The sequence below is a fragment of the Pteronotus mesoamericanus genome, unplaced genomic scaffold, assembly GCF_021234165.1.
Source record: "Pteronotus mesoamericanus isolate MK-2021 breed Mesoamerican mustached bat unplaced genomic scaffold, CSHL_Meso_final contig_20, whole genome shotgun sequence".
In the NCBI taxonomy this organism is placed as follows: Eukaryota; Metazoa; Chordata; class Mammalia; order Chiroptera; family Mormoopidae; genus Pteronotus; species Pteronotus mesoamericanus.
In genome coordinates, this window is record NW_026555085.1 from 77,666,403 (window position 1) to 77,683,751 (window position 17,349).

The following is a 17,349-nucleotide window of genomic DNA, read 5'->3' on the forward strand; positions in this document are numbered from 1 at the left end:
GATTACCATGTGATCTAGCTATGCAATTTCTGAATATATGAGGTCTGTGCAGAAAGTGGTCAGCCATGTAATTCATAGAAGAGGATACAAGACACAAGAAACATTGTACACATGACAATGACACTCAGTCCCCTTCAAAGTAGGCACTTTGGGACCTCACACAGTTCTCCTAGTGTCTCTTTCACTGTTTAAAAACACTGCAAAATTCTTTGTTGGAATTGCCATCAGCTACCTCATCATATTTTCCTGAATCTCTCTGATGGTCTGAAATCTCCTACCTTTCAAAGGTAATTTTAGTTTTGGGAAAATCAGAAGCTGCACAGTGCCAAATCTGGGCTATAGCGGTGCAGAGTTAAATATTCTCAAGTATTCTTCTTGTTGCAGGCCTTCCAGGGCATGGATCACTTTCAACAGATTCTTGACTATCTTTGAGGCATTTGTGCCAACTTTAATTTTCGCCGCACTCATTGCATTGTCCCTGAAAGCCTTCTGAATTATCAGAATAGTTTCCTCAGAGGAATGTTCAGGTTTAACACAAAATATGATGCAGATCTGTTGCCCTACTCGATCAGTAATTTGGGTTTTTTTCTTTTCTTTCTTTTTATTATTGTTCAATTACAGTTATCCTATTTTCCCCCAATTACTCTTGCTCAGTAATTTTTTATGAGATAGCCACACAGTACACCTGCCCACTCAACAATGTCTACTGCCCCCACTGACTAGTACAGTGAAGTCATCATTGTTCACGCATGCACATTGCATCTACTGTCTTTGGCTTCCAGGTTACACTGATGTTGCGCAAATTGTTTTCATTTCATTAACAATGATTGGACTTTTTCTGGACAGACCTCGCATTGTCAAAAGAATTGAAATCAGGGACTTGAATGTATATTTGTACACAAATGCTCATAGCATTTTGTTTGCTTACACCATTGAAACCAAATCAAGTATCCATTGACATGACTAAATAAACAAAATGTGAAATATATATACGGGGAATATTATTCAGCCTAAAAAATGAAATTTTGACACAGTCTACAACATGGATGAACCTTGAAGACATTATGCTAAGTGAAATAAGTCAGACACAAAAAGACAAATATGAGTTCACTTATATGAGGTACCTAGGGTAGCCAAATTTATAGAAAAAGAATGTAGAACGGTAGATGCCAGGGTGTGGCAGGGAAAGGAAATGAGAAGTTACAGTTTCATAGGCACAAAATTTCAGACTGGTAAGGTGAAAAGCTCCAGAGATGGATGGTGTTGGTCGTTGCATGACGATGTGAATGGACTCAATGCTGTTGAACTGAATGCACTCTTAAATGTTGGTTAAAATGATAAACTTATGTCATATATATTTTACCACAATAAAAAAGATAGGAATATTTCTTCCTGGGTTTTACAAAATCATGTATTAAAATTGTTCTCATATAAAGGAGCAAGTTTTCTTAGAATATTTTACATGTGTAACGATGAATTATTAAAGAAAGGAGAGAGAGAAAATGGGCTATTTTTTTTTATTCTCCAGCATGCCGAGTGGTCCATAGAAGGCTAAAAGGAAGAGCGACTGTCTTCTCTAGATTAAAATAATGACATCTCAGCTCAGGTGATAGTTTTGCATTAGACCCACTTAATCTCAAGTTTATTACTTGACTGCTAATCATCTGGGCACCAAATTTTCCAGATATGAAGTCTAAGCCTGAGAAAATGTCATCACCCCCAATTTTTCTCCCTCCCAAAGTCAAATTAAATAAAAAGTCTGCTTGACATTTAGAAATTCATGGGTGTGAATGGAATGAAGGGAAGAAGGTCATGTTAGAAATATGTTTGGAGCTTAGGAAGAGTTAAAGAATGGGATACCTGAAAAAATAGTAGGGCAGAATTGTAGTGTTCAGAGGATGAGCTCTTCTGTCCTAAAATGTAATGGGAATGGAGCATAAAAGGTTTCTTAAGATAGTCTCTTAAGAAAGGTGTCCAAGTGTTTCTTAGTTGCTATGGTGTTAGTTTTCTGGGCAGATGCTGAATTCCAACAAAACTGCAGTCATCTTGTTGTGACCAGGGAACTAGACATATGTGTGATGATGATTAAATCAATATATTTTATAAATCTTACCTCAAATTTCTCAGGTTCATTAGGTATCACAAAAGCAAATTTGTATTTACAATAAGCTCTGTTAAAACAGTGTATAAATAGTGAAAAGCAAGTCTATGTTTTTTTCAATATTATTGTAGTCATTTCTGTATTACACCTACTGTGTATAAGTGTTTCCTTAGGTGAAAGAACAACAGCCTACCAGGTTTTGCTTCCAACAATATGTTACCCTTTAAAAATTGTTTTTGGCCCAGGGGAAAAAAAACTATACAGTAAATATAAATAACTTGAGATCTTGAAATAAAACCATTATTAAATCATTGAAATTGACCAACTTTCCAATATCTGATATCAGGTACAATGATCAGAGTTGCCACTAGAGCAGATGGTTCACTGGCTGCTCCAGGCAATTACTCTCCAATATGTTACAGAAGCTGCCAGAATTGTCTGGTCCCTTAGCACAGGCAGTTTAAGAGAGGTGGATCCTTTGGAAATTTTCAGTGGGAACAAAGTTTCCCTTTAGTAGTCTCTTCTTGCTCATTCTCCCTCCTTCAATTCCTCCATCTCCCTTAGTACACTTATGTTTCCCCAGATCCCTTTGTATCAAACGTACAATTAAAAAGTAAGACAGGGAAAAGACTAAGAGAAATGAAACTCAGTGTAACTTATGTTGATGGCTCCTGAGCTTTGCAGATATTAAAACAGAATGCTCCAACTTCACAAGGCAATCAGCCAAGTGACCAAAACAGCACTTCCGCACAGTCCTACTTGGGAGAACTTAAATTACTCCCAGCCCTCATGGTAAGTAATATAGAAATATGTATCAAGGATGTGAATATTACTATATTCTTGACCAAGAATTCTACTAGTGGGGAATCTGCCTAAGTAACGTATCTTAAATATAAAGTGTTTTATAGAGAAAAATTAGAAACAATCATTCAAATGACAAAACCCCAAGTAATACAGAATAACTAGGGATAGCATAGTTAATCAATAGGCAGATTTTAAAACCCATTTAAAAAGATTACCTATAACACACAAATACCTTCATGTTATATTGAGAAAAGCAAATAACAGTACAGTATGTTATATAATGTATTTGTTCTATATGTCAAAGTACAATTGCTGCTTCGTTCGTATTAACATAATATATTAGTATTTTACCCTGTGGGTGGGTTTGGATTCAATTCTAATTCAACATACTAAACTATGTTATTTACAGAAAAAATTAACTTATTATCTAGACCTGTTCTTTTATATTTATAAACATGAATAGAATTCTCAAAAACTGTCAATACTGCTAGAATAAGACTTAAAAGCATCAAATGCCTAATGTTGATATGTATACTTAGAACACTGAAACTATTCATTACAAATTCATTTGATATCCAGCTATTTCTCTATTTCCTCACAAGTTGTACTTTCACTCACTTCTACTTCCGAGCAATAATATTCCATAAATATCACAAGGTTCTCTCTCTCTCTTTTTCATGAACATCCTTAAAATACTGCTTCTTTATCATGGTCAAGATAGATGCTGAAGCTCTAGCCATCACATTCATTGCAATAGCTAACATTCAACCTCCCTTCAAGACATTACTTGGAATTTACATATATCATTTCATGCTTATATTTCATTTGCCATAACTTTGCCACATAAGCAACCTAGCTGCAAATGAGGATGAGAAAGATAGTGTTATACTGGTAGCCATACCCTAAAAATCAGGGATTCTCTATATTGCAAAGGAAGATGTACAGAAGAACAATTAGAAAACAAATAGCAACTTCTCACATAGCTCTTACTCTTTATTATATTCCATAGTACATAGTGCTTGACCAAATAGGTGTCCTAGAAATATTTGGTTAATAGTATTTTTAAAATTTAATTCAATTAATGTAAAATTATTCAGTCACAATTGGCTGTACAATCTAGAAATTCCAATTATGGTTATTTATATTATGTAATAAATCAAAGATGTGTTAAGAAACTTAACAAGAATGTACTGCTTATTAAAATATTATTTTAATACCACAAAATTTTAAATCATAAATGACCAATGATAGAAGGCTGATTATATAAATTATAGTATGTACATAAAATAGAATACTATGTATGGAAAATGTTGGTCTTAAATGAATTAAAAAGAGCTGACTACAAGTCATATTAAGCAGAGGGAAAAGAAAGTGAATGAAGATTTATTAGGTAATTAATGAAGTATTGAATTATAGGCAAGTTCAAATTTATGATTATTTATATTTTTTAAAATAGTCTTTCCAACAGCATTTTTGTACAAAAAGCAACTCACCTTAAAGTTATTTTTAGATCAAATTAAGTAATATCAGCATCAAAAGAGCATAGAGCCAATAATTCACACTGAGTATTCTTTATACTTTGGTCAAGTGATAATTGAGAGACACAAGAAAACTCCATCTTATTTTTTTTTTTATTTTGTATGTTTGCCTACTTTCCTCCCTTTCTCTCTTAGATGCTTCTTTTTAACACACACATGCACACTATACGCACATTTGCATTATTATACACTTGCACAGAAAACAAGCTAGGTATAAATGAAAAAAATAAAGAAAATAAATTCCCAGAAGAACCAAATCAACTCTTAGTAAACTGAAAAACAACTAAAAAAATGCCACATTATGAAAAGAACACATACAAAAAAGCAACTTGATAGTTCTGCTGGTATTTTCTTTAATTAGCAGAGCTGTGAGTTGAGGCTAATGTCTGGCGGGATCTGCTGGTAGAACTATCAGCTTCCCTGTATGGGATAGATCGCATTTACTTGGATTTATTCACTTGAAGGGTTTACTTTACCAACACACATAGTCAAGGTTTGATGGCCAAATGGAGGTGTTATGGATAGTGCAGCAAAATGGGAATCAATAAATAAGGTTATCTTGCTGAAGTCACACTTTCTCAGAAAAATAGTTTCCACTTTAACTTATAATAATAAAATAATGTACTATTTATGCCTCACTGAATTAAAATTTAATACTCACGCCTCAAATATTTCATGCCTCAAATTATTTCATAATAAAAGCAGCCCTGGATTGAAAGCCAAGAGACATAGTATCCGTTCTTAGTCCCACTCCTAACTAGACAATGTGTTAAGGGCTACCAGTATACATGTAAAGGAAGGAGTGAGATAAGATGAACTCTAAGGTCTCATTCAATTTAACTTTCCGTGATTCTTTGAGCATAGCCTCTATAACAATTTCACATGCCAGAATATTGCCATTGGCAAAAAATCTCCTCATATGTAAAACCTGATCCAGCCCTGAGGATATTACACCTCATTGAATCTAAAGCTCACTGCAGGGTGAGAGCCGTTCTTCTTTTAGCTGGAAAAGCACATAATTATTTAGTCTGTGCCCCTCACAGTGTGGGTAACTTCTTTAGTCTCAATTGTTCAGATCTGACAAGAGCAAAAAGATATGTGGTGATTATAAACTGCAAAAAAAGCAACTGAACTTGATATTTATTCAAACCCCAGGATTGATGCTCTCTGTGTCAAGTTAATGAGGAAGAAATGTGTTCAAGAAACTGGATATGAAGCACTGCACCTCAGCAGCTTATTTTGAAAGAAGATTTGAAACAGAAAAAAAATGATTCATATTCATAAAATGGCTCTATCATATTTCCAATTCTCCTTTAAGATTTTTGCTGTATGTGCCATATGCTTTCATAGGAAGTGGCATCCCTCATGCAGCAGTGAACTTTCAGGTAAGTCTGAAATAGATGCTATGATAAGGCCAGAGAAATTTTAGAGAATCTGTGAAAAAAGGTTAAGACTCCAATTAAGTAACCTTATTCTGTAAGAACCCGACAAACATTGCCAGGCCATAGGGTTAAAAGTTCCTGGACCTTACTAGACTGAAGATAAAATTTAAACCATAAAGTAAGTCTTATACTACCCTGGACGTATAGCTGAGCTGGAAGTTTATTAGAGCGTAACACATCATAGAGGATTGCAGCCAGCTCCGCTGACCGCTATAATATCATGTCATGGGTTTCACAGAATAGAGGAATAGATTTGGAGCTTCGAGTAGATCAAAGTATTAATAAAAAGGCACTTTGTTTGATCTTCCCTGGGACACTAACAAAATGTCACTCTTAACCTCTGGTCATTTCTTTATGAAATAAGGGCACTACCTCCTCAAGCATTTAGAAATGCTTATGAGAAATGTTCTACATAGAATAAGCATATAATGGCTTCATTATAATCATTGTTATTATGGGATATTACCACACTTCTGTCCAGGTGTTTATCAACTACCTCTACTGGACTCTAATGAAACAGCTGACCTCACAGGGAGAGAAAAATTATGATATCTTATTCTAATTCATAGCATATTTTAATCACCTTTAAGTGAAAAAAATTAGATTTAACTGAGAGAAAAACAAGGAAACATTATGATTTATTGTCCATTCTTTTGAAGTGGGCAAAAATTTTTGTCATAACCTTGGACTACAGGAAAAGTGTCTCTTCATACATATATTTCAAGTATTTATTTTATTTTTTGTATACCTCTTACCGTATTTTGTATGGTCAATCTGGAAAAGGAAATGTAAAACAACCCATTAATTATAGGCAAAATTTTATTTGTGTCTAATCACAAATTCAAAACATGGATGACCATGCATCATCAATACAAGAGCTGTTCTCCTAATAAATGTTTGGGTTTGGATTCCCAAAACATTGGCACTAAACATAGTTAAACTAGATCTTCTTATTTGGTGTGACATAGGAAAAATCTGATTGTTCTAAGATTGTTCTAAGATTGGTTAAGTACTGATACAATTTTAAGTTAATGGTGATAATTTATGATAAAATTAAAATGTGATAAAGAAGCTGCTTCATACTCATTTCACATTACTTAAATGCTTTGCAAAGCATAGATTATATAAGCAGTCTCTACCCAACAAAGGGGGTGTATTTCTACGCTTGGAGAAAGATGTTTGGAGAATTTTTCTATGAAATCTTTCTCAGCCATGTGTGTAGGCTTCTGGGCATTTTTGTAACAGTTCCTTTAATGTTGTTGAAATGTAATAAAAATAATATTTTCACATTGATATTTCATACATTATTCTTATGATGAAATGTGTATGTATTTGCAACTCAGGACGCCATGGATAAATAATGGTGTCACAAACCCGTACACTTGTTGTCTCTCCACTCTGCCATTCTTAGGATGACAGTTCTGTCCACTGGCCACCATCATCACCAGTTAGATCAGGCAAAATGATTAGAGGTTAAAGCTCATGATAGGCATTGAGTCCTTAAGTAAAAAAAGACCTCAATACTTTTCAAATTAAATGTTATCATATGGGACTGATTAGTTTGCTTTCCCAATACAAGTAAACTTTGGATTTCTGCTGACAGCAATGGAGAGATCAAAGAACAAGAATTGTGAGGTTTCTAATACAATGTTTAACATTTCACATTTTTATCTAAAATATACATTTTTTTCCATCACCCTACCGAATCCTGGAAGAAACCATCTGGCATATAAGATACCATTTTTTAAAGTTCTTTTTAACTTTGGTGTTAACTTACTATAACTTTTAGTTGTATGCTGCACAAGTACTGTCCACAAGGTACAAGCATAAAATCAGCAACATTCTCATCTCACATAACATACTTTAGCAATCAATATTCAACACTAACTCACCCAACACAGAAAAAAATTCATAGTCTATAACCAGGTATGTTTAAAAAATCCTCCCACCCCCATTTTTAAAAAGTTGGTATCATTGTCTTTAAAAAGTTAAAAATTTCATTTCAACCCTGTTTAATATAACCTTCTAAAACTACATGTAAAAATATCAGTATGCAAGCAGGTTCTCATTTGTATGACTTTGGAAGAACAATTGTATAGAGCCGCTGTCAGGTTAAAAAGGTAGTGCGCAAACATCTCATTAACTTGTAGATCAATGACATAAATGCAACTAAAAATTCACAGACAAGTTTTACCAAACCTAAGGTTATTACTAATCCATTTCACTTTTTGCAGTAGCACAAAAGGTGAAAACTATTACATGAAATATTCTAACACAATATGTCCATGACCAAATTCAAATGGCTACATGTCTGTCACCTCTAATGCTACTTTTGATAAGATGATAATAAAAATAAAGAGATGAGAATGATCAATATACAAAAAACATTTTAGAAAACATTTTGACACTTGGAAATGGAGCTTTAGGTTTTTTGCTTCTGACTTTCTCTGTCAGTCAATTGCATCCTTTAGTATTTTTCACTAATTATTAACTCTTTACTAATATGACAGTTCCTTTACTTAGCTAAAGAAATAAAACCTAGAATGATAGTGTATTTTCTGGTATCTTAATATGCTAGGCAAATTGATTCAGAAGTGAGTTTTATCAGAGTGGCTCATTGTTTAGCTTTTATGAGGGTGTGGTAATGTCACTCTGAACTCCAGAAAGTGCCTGCTCTGCCATCCAATCATTTATATCCTAAAAGAAAATGCTACTACAATTAATCTTGATTTTTTCTGCTAAATGGACGATATATAATGATTTTTCCTTGTTAGAAGATTTCTGCCAATTCGTGGTTTGTGGCAAAAATAATAAAATAGTATCATAATAAAAAAAATGGCCACCACCTTATTTTCAGAAAGGAATAGTAGTAAATCAAAAATATCTGTACTGCAGGTCAAAAGAACATTTATTTATTCCATAGTAGAGCTTTTCCATATAATTTTCTGGGATGATAGAAATGTTCTATATCTGTGCTATCCATTACACTAGCCACTAGCTACATGTGGCTATGGGGCACTTGAAATGTGACCAGTTGAATTAAGAAACTGTATTTTTAATTTCAGCTAATTGAATTGTAAATAGCCCCACATGGCTAGTAGCCATATTAGCCATGCTGTACAGCATAATATATTGCCAGATTCTACAATTATTGTCAGAGTTTCTGATGATGAATCTAAGCCTTGGAATGAATGAATACACACACACAAACACACACATACAACATATATTAAAAATGTGATCATCTCTAAAGGCACTAATATATTTAGGTATTTTACATGTTAAGAAAACAATTCAGCATTCTGAGAAAAGGGGGTGGCTGTGTTAGCTTAAATTATTTAGTTGTGATATCAACAATCACCAGTTTTTAGCAGGTTACAACAATATAGGTTATTTCTTATTCCTGTTACATGCTTTTTTTCTGGGTTCAGCTATAGCTAGGTTCTAGGACCAATCTGGAGTGGCTATTGTTTAGGTCTTAACAATTTTTTGGTAGAGAGAAGAGAACGGCGGATCCATACATTGGCTCTCAAAGCTTTGCTCAAAAGTGGCACATGTCACACATGTCACATTCTATCAGCCAAGTGAAACTATATGGCTAAGTCTGATATTGGTGGTACTGAGAATATTATCTTCCTTCAGGCATAGCCTGGTCTGGTAGAGCAGAATCAGATAAAGAAGAGTAGCAAATATTTTAACAATAATACAATCTATCTCTATAGCTAGATAGGTATAACACAGATATATATATATACACACACACATATACATGCATGCGTATGTATAATATTTATACATATATTTATACAACATAATTCAAAAAGAGATTTGAATTGGTCAACAATTTTTTGTATATATGAAACAAACAATACCAAAAAATGAAGAATTAAAAATACAATAAAAATCATACATAGTAAGAAAAGAGGGAGTATAAAAATATCAAATCATAGGTCCTTTATCGTTGATAGAGTTGGGTTGTAAAATGGGTTCTGTGTTTCATTTTGTTTTTACCCTTTTACAATCTTTTGTTCACAAAGCCATTGAAAGGAACATTTCCAAATGCAAATGAGATCATGTTACTTCCCTACTCAAAATCCTCTGCTGCCATCTACCTTAGTCAGAATAGGAATCTAAAGTTTTTGCCCTGGCCTGCATGACCTGGCCCCTTGCTAACACTCAAACCTATGCCCTACCTCTTAGCTCCACTCCAGCTAGGACAAGAACTGTCTCAACTCAAGGCCTTTGCATTGTCCATTTCCTCTGCCTCTTTCTGTTCTTCTCCTAGAAGCAGGCGAGACTGACTTGCTCACTTTATTCTCTGACCTTTCTATCTAATTAATTAAAATAGCTGTCCCGTACCTTCATCATTTTCTGTATCCTATCTAAAGAGTTTTCAGTACTCATCAAGCACTGAAAATTATGTTCAGCCTGAAAAATTGACGTTGACTTTCCTTGAGTTTATAAGTTCTGTCATCTCTTCTTCATTGTCTCTTCTTGCTGCTATCACTTTAAGTTTTTCTAGGCTAAATAAACAGATGGAAGTCGTTTAACACCACCTACCAAGTTACCGATTTTCATAAAAATTAAAGAAAAATCTAAGCAATCAGCTCTCTATCTGCACTGAAGAAAAGGGTAGGTAACTTCTAATAACTAGATAATAATAGAGGCTTACATAAATTAGAAATATCTGGGTTGTAGGAGACAGGCAAAGAAAAAAGGGAATATTTTCCAGTGTCCCTTTTCTTAGTGCAAAAATGGCTTTGTTCTTTAACTTACGAAACTGAAATTTAAGAGTTTGAGAAAAACAAAAATTTTCCTGATTTCCATAAATAACTTGTAAAGGAAAAGTCCATTCGAAAGGAAAGAAAGAGCTTTGTTGTTGTAGTTTAAGTACATAAGCCAATAAACTTCCTAGGTGATTAAAATATTTTGATCCTTAATATGCATTATATAATGCTTTATAGTTTACAGAATGCTTTTATATCCTCTTCTCATTGGATTATAAAAATCAAGATCTGTAGCATGGTTGTGATTGGATTAACTAATTAACATGATCCTGAACAAAAGTTAATTTTGAATGCCCAAAAGAACTGATGTATGTGAGAGGCAGGTGTTTCTGAGCAATACTAGGCTTTTGCATAATAGAATAGGTTATTATTACAAGTAATTCTAAAACAAAAATGAAAAGCATTTGTCCTAGCTTTGTTACTCTCCCTCCCTACTAAAACCCATCAAAAATTACCTCATGCACTTGCAAATGACTGAAAATAAATGATTAGAGATCGCTTCCTTTAGCTTAAAGTTCTTTTCTGTATAGATCTGCAATATCCTATATGTAACTACTGGGCACATGTGGCTGGTGAATGCTTGAAATGTGGTTAGTTGGAACTAGGATGTGTGTTAGTGTAATAGACACACTAGATTTTTCAAACAAAAATACATAAATAATCTCATTGACAATTTCGATTACAGTAAATCAATGAAATAATAATATTTTGTAACTAGAGTGATAAAAACATACAAATCAAATTAATGTGACTTGGGGTTTTTGTTGTTTTTTTCTTAATATGATTACTAAAAAATTTAAAATTGCATCTATGACTCACATTTGTGGCTCATATTATATCACTATTGGACAGATAAAATTATCTGTCCAATAAACAGACAAACTGTATCTATTGAGATCTATCTTTCTAATAAAGAAATAAACTATAATAGATAAATCTTATACATTCTTCAAAGATGGTTTAATTAGATGCAATTAAGGAAGCATAAATGAGAGCACAAAAATATCTATCATCAGTTTAGAAAGACCCAGGAAATTATGTAATATAGTCTCTATCTTCAGATTGGGCTGATGAAATCCCTTGCAATTGGTTACATATACTGAGAGCTCACTAGCTACCTGACATTGTGCATGTTTTATCCCATTTAATACTCAGAAAACCCCTATGAGGTAGGTGCTAAATCAATATTAAAGCCACTTGTTATATATTTTTCTGTGGCTATTTGCCAAAACTCCGTTTGTTTTCCCCTTTCATTTGGTTGAAGTCTGCACACTTGAGGCTTTTTTATTCTAGCCACTTCCCTTTAATTTTGAGATAGAATTAATACTTAATAGTAAAATATTAAAAAATAAAAGGGGTTATAAAATGTATGTGTGCAGGAGAATTCTGTGATCAACAAGATTATAAAATAAACTCTTCATTATGTGTATACAGAGCTAGAATATCTTCCACTAACTAATGTCCACTAACACCTTCCTTTGACTATTTAAGACACTATTTCCTAAAATAATGTAGTACTTGGCAAGGATGCAGGTCAGGCCCTAAGGATGGGTGTTTCTCACTGGCTTTACCCAAAGGCAAGCGCTCATGAGTCATCACGCTGTGACTCAGTACCAGCTTGTGTATGTCTTACTTTTACATTCTCTCATTCAATATTTGAGTATCTATATGTTCTTATTTCTTACTTAAAATTTCCAGAAGTCATTCCAACTTTGCTTTTCCTGAAGTGATTAATATAAATGTTGTCTGTTTTGTTTTCTCTCCCTTTTCTTCTTTCGCATTCAATAAAATTAGACCCCCCCAAGTACAGTAGGAGTTTATGTTTCATTTTGTCCTGACATCTCCATTTGTATAGGCCACCACCAGGGAAACCTCATTAACTGTGAATTTCAAAGCTTCGTGTAAACTACAAGTGTCCTATTAATCTAATCCTGTTATAAGAGACCCTTGCTTTCTCAGGGGATACCCCCTGAGACTTTCAAGAATTCTCAAAGTCAAGGACACTATTATATTGCACAATGTTTTTCTTAAAAATTCAATAATGCAGAATGAAAAAAAAAACTTAAGTGGTCTCTTCAGACTTAATGGTTCTCCAAACACAAGGCCAAAATCCTGTATAAAGCTATTTGAGGGATAAGAATTATTACTTTCTTATATCTCTTTACTGCCCACAAACATTATCAGTTGGCTATTATCTGGGAAATATTTCACAAACAACAAAGTTTTCCTCATGTCATGAGTATAGAAGATGATGAAGAATGAACAATAAAAACCCAAATTGAGTTGGATTGTCAACTAGGAAAAATGGATGAGGAAGCTTACTACAGCACACTAGCTTCAAAATATAAGAGAGTCAATTCCAACTATGATAGATTACAAGTTATTATATCCATTGTTTGCAAAATAATGAAGGAATTTTGTACTGCCAAACACAAAAAGATTACTCAAGCAATTTAATCAAAATGGAATTGTATTGTTACCCTAGATAGTGAGCTAACCATTAATAAGGAAGGAAACAAAGGGATTTGGACATTGTTGAGCCTAATGGACTGAGGAACGAACGGAAGCCTGTTTGCTTCGCCAGGAAGTTATAGCTTCATGCACTCCAGAGGATCACAGCATTGCCCAGCCAAGGATTAACACCCCTCCTTTTTTTCCTTTGGTACCAGATTGTTGGGGGAGGGGAAGAGGGGGGAACTAAGCACATGCACAACAGAAGTCAAAATGACACAGAAGGAGGTGCTTAGCCATAGAGGCCTGTCAGTCTAACCTGGGGGAGGGATCTATTGGCTGGTGGGTGGACCCACCAGAAGCCAATGAAAGCTTGGAAAATTGATGGGTTATTTAAAAATTTTTTTTTTTTATTTAGTGAATTGAGCGAGAGAGAGAGAGAGAAACATTGATTTGTTTTTCCACTTACCTATGTATTCATTAGCTGATTTTTGTTATGTGCTCTAACCTGAGATCAAACCTGCAAACTTAGTATATCAGGATGATGCTCTAACCAGCTGAGTTACCTGGCCAGGGCTTGATTGATTATTTTAAAAAAGCTTCTTCTGGTATTTCCCAAGCCCAAAATAATATAATCCTAGGGAACAAAGAAAAGCTCTTTCTCAGTGATCCACACTTGTGCCATGTACTGGTGCATGTTCTCTCTCCATGACGATGTGGTCCTAACAACCATGCAGCTAGCAGCCATGTTCACTCCAAATGCAGGCTGCAGGCAGGAGCCTGGGTCCAGCAGCATAGGTGGGAATAGTGCAAAGCTACCTGCATGGGGCCTGAGACTGCTTAGTAGACACCTGCAGGCTCCAAAGGACTAAGCTTTAATACAAAACAGAAACTCTGGACACTGGCCTTTGTTTTGGCCTTGCTGAGGACACAGTTGGGCTTTTTTCATAGCAGGATGCATGGAAATGGGATAAGGGAGCAGCCTTCCCCCAGAATAAACCTTGCCACACCACAGTCTCCTATGTGTGGGTCCATGAAATGCTTTTCTCAGGATCCCATGAAAGAGCCCCACATCCACCAGCAACAGTATTAGGTGTATTTGGGTGCCAGCTGATCACTATAGTAATCCTTGTGGAAAAAACAGTATTCTTAAATAAATCCTTACTGATACTCAATTTAGTACTAGGCTTTATTGAGTGACTAATGTAGAAGCAAACAGAAATTTAGCAACCAAAATTCAAAGCATCTGCTCTTATGACTTGCAGTGTAAGTTATACATCTGAAATGACTGCTTAATATTCTCTGTGAGAAGTCTAACACACTCTTTTTTTAATACTCACAGAGAATATGCTTTATTGATTTTAGAGAGAGAGAGAAAGGGAGAGAGAGAGAAATATTGATGTGAGAAAGAAACATTGGTTGGCTGCCTGCTGTATGCTCTCTGACTGGCAATCAAATCCACAGTCTAAGTATGTGTACTGACCAGGAATCAAACCCTCAGCCTTTGGGTGTACAATGCTCTAAACTCTTAATTATCATCCAATACAGACATTACATTGCAGTCTTGCCTCTGCTACTGATTGCTTACTTCTTTGTGATGGCCACCAGGAATCCCCAATGTGAAATTCATACATCCTATATAGCATTTTTTGTCTGTTTGATGTAGCAACTAACAATTTTATTGAATGTACCATGAACCTAATAGCATTTGGAAACTTTTGTTTTTAAAATTTTAATTTAAAATTTTGGTAAAATTGGTGGTTATAAGACACAGAGTAGACTCTGTTTCATTATATTTCCAGAAAAATAATAATTCTTTTATTCAGATAACTTTGAAAAATGTAAAATATATTCAGTAGGTCCAATATAACAATTTGTGAGTATTGACTAATGTTTTATGGTAGACCACACTCCCCCATAATGTTTTAAGAACATCCTCCCATTTCCTCTTGTAGTCTCTTTTCTCGGAACTATAGCACACAAGCACACAAGCACACAGTTTTCTCTAGTTCTAAGTCAAGCTATTTAATGATTTTTTCACTCTTACAGGTTATAAATTTGTAGGAAAGTGCTTCAAACAGTATTAATTATATTTTAAAAATGTATATACTAAAGTCACACAATATAATTTTTAGTTGAATTATTCATATATTCAGACAATTGCTCAGTCAGAAATTTATCAGTTCCAAAAATATTAAAATGTGTCTAAAAAGTTCTGATGTTACTCAGTTCTACAAAGTTACCTGCACATAGCTCAATAAGGAATGTTAAAGTATCACCTTGTATTCATCATATTGGCTTTGCTTTCCACTGATAGGTTCTAATCTTTTTGGTAGTCCTGGTTTTAGCTCCTATAGCACATAATGAATCTTTCTTGCTTATCACATGGCTAACCCTAAAGAATTTGTACCCTTAAACAGCGTCATGTTGACCCCAATCTAAAATGCAAATATTACAGTGTTTCAAACACATCAGAAAACAGCATTCATTTCAGTTCACTTTGCAGACCTTTCTTTATTAAGTCGTTCTCTGAACTTTGGTCACTTTATATGCTCAGCAGCAAGATAGAAACATTAATACATTTGGAAGAATTATTTGACTTCTTAAAGCTACACTTCACATGAAAGGTTTAATGAGGAAAGAAACAAACTGAAATAAATCTAAAATTTTTGAAGGATCCTATTAAATTGGACAAATCATTTGAGTTAGTGCTCCTTGGTTTTCTTTAATCAGTGAATAAAACAGCTCTGAAGGTGAGGCGAGGGGGTGGGGGGGACCAAGCAAAAAGAAAAAGGACTCATGGACATGGACAACAGTGTGGTGATTGTGGAGAAAAGGGGGTATAAGAGGGATAAATGGTAATGAAAAATACAGTAAAAATAATTATAAAGAATTTGTTTAAATTTTCAGGTTACTTGTTTTTTATGAATAAATGAAAATAAGTACCAATTTTTGAGAACTTAGGTGGTTGGCAGTGTATAAATAGTCACTAAGTCCATACACAGGCATTGTTTTCTACTGCCAATCATACTTACTTTTAAGACTTAAAAAGATATCATTTCTGCTCCCTTAGATAAAGGACCTTAAAAATTACCTTTATTTTCCATAGTAAATACTAACCTGACATTGAAAGTTGGAATTGTGACAGTTTAATTATTTATGGTTCATTGAAGCATGGTTGAAAGCCAAAAGTTGCACTGTAAATTTTTTCCCATTCTTTTTACTTCTGCCTAATTACAGAACATATATACATACCATTAACTCATTATTTTTCCATCTTCCCTCTACAGGGTCACTGAAATCAGCATGGTATGTGTGTATAACAGCACATACAAGTATCAGAATATATACACATACACACACATATATATTATATAGAAATGTATAATTTGTTTTGTGTATTTTTAGTAACTAAAAAAGTGCTGTGTATTTTGCTTTAAACTTGCTTTTTCACTTAATAATATATTTTGGTCACTTTTATTTTTCAATTCATCTACACCTGTTTCATTTTTTTAAAAATTTCCATAGTATGGATATTTTTAGTCTGTATAATTACTCCTTTATTAATAGACATCTATATGGCTTCTACATATGTTCATTATTTGAAACATTGTAACAAATTTTTCTTATAAAAATTCAGGTATGGTGGAATTTTCTTAGACACATAGTGATAAGTGAAATTGCTAGGTCAATAAGAATTCATGCAGTATATAAGAGAACATGCTTCCTCGTGGCCTGTGATTATTTAATTCTTAATCTTCTTTGTTTTTTTCCTGTTTTGTCCATGATAAATTATCTAACTTTAAATATTGCATATTATTGATTTTTAGTGAGTTAAGAAGTGTTTCATATATTTTTTGGTCATTTGTAGCTCTGTAAATTTTTTATTTATATCATTTGTTCTTCAGAAAAAGTGTTAATTTGTTCACTAAGGATACTTAAGAAAAAGTCTTTATATCTGAGCTAATAAAATGTTTTCTTTATAATTGCTTGAAGATTAAGCTCTTGAAATCATCCTACAGAAAAAAACTTGGATGTGATGTTTCATTTTTGTATTGTAAAAATCAAATATCTTCCTATTTCTGTAATTTCATAGACTATGTTCTTATCCCATTTACTAGAGATTCTTGCCAACAGATTCTAATTCCTGTGGCCTTTTTTTTGAAAAACAGCAATATGTTTTAATCTAATGTCATTATGATGTTTACATTCCTAGAGAAGTTTAA

At 33.7% G+C, this 17,349-nt stretch overlaps 1 protein-coding gene across 1 annotated transcript in view; it reads right to left on the minus strand.

Annotated features, from left to right (window-relative positions):
• THEMIS (thymocyte selection associated) overlaps nucleotides 1-17,349 on the minus strand; it is a 155,629-nt gene that overhangs the window by 32,232 nt on the left and 106,048 nt on the right. The gene's annotated exons all lie outside the window — the stretch shown is intronic.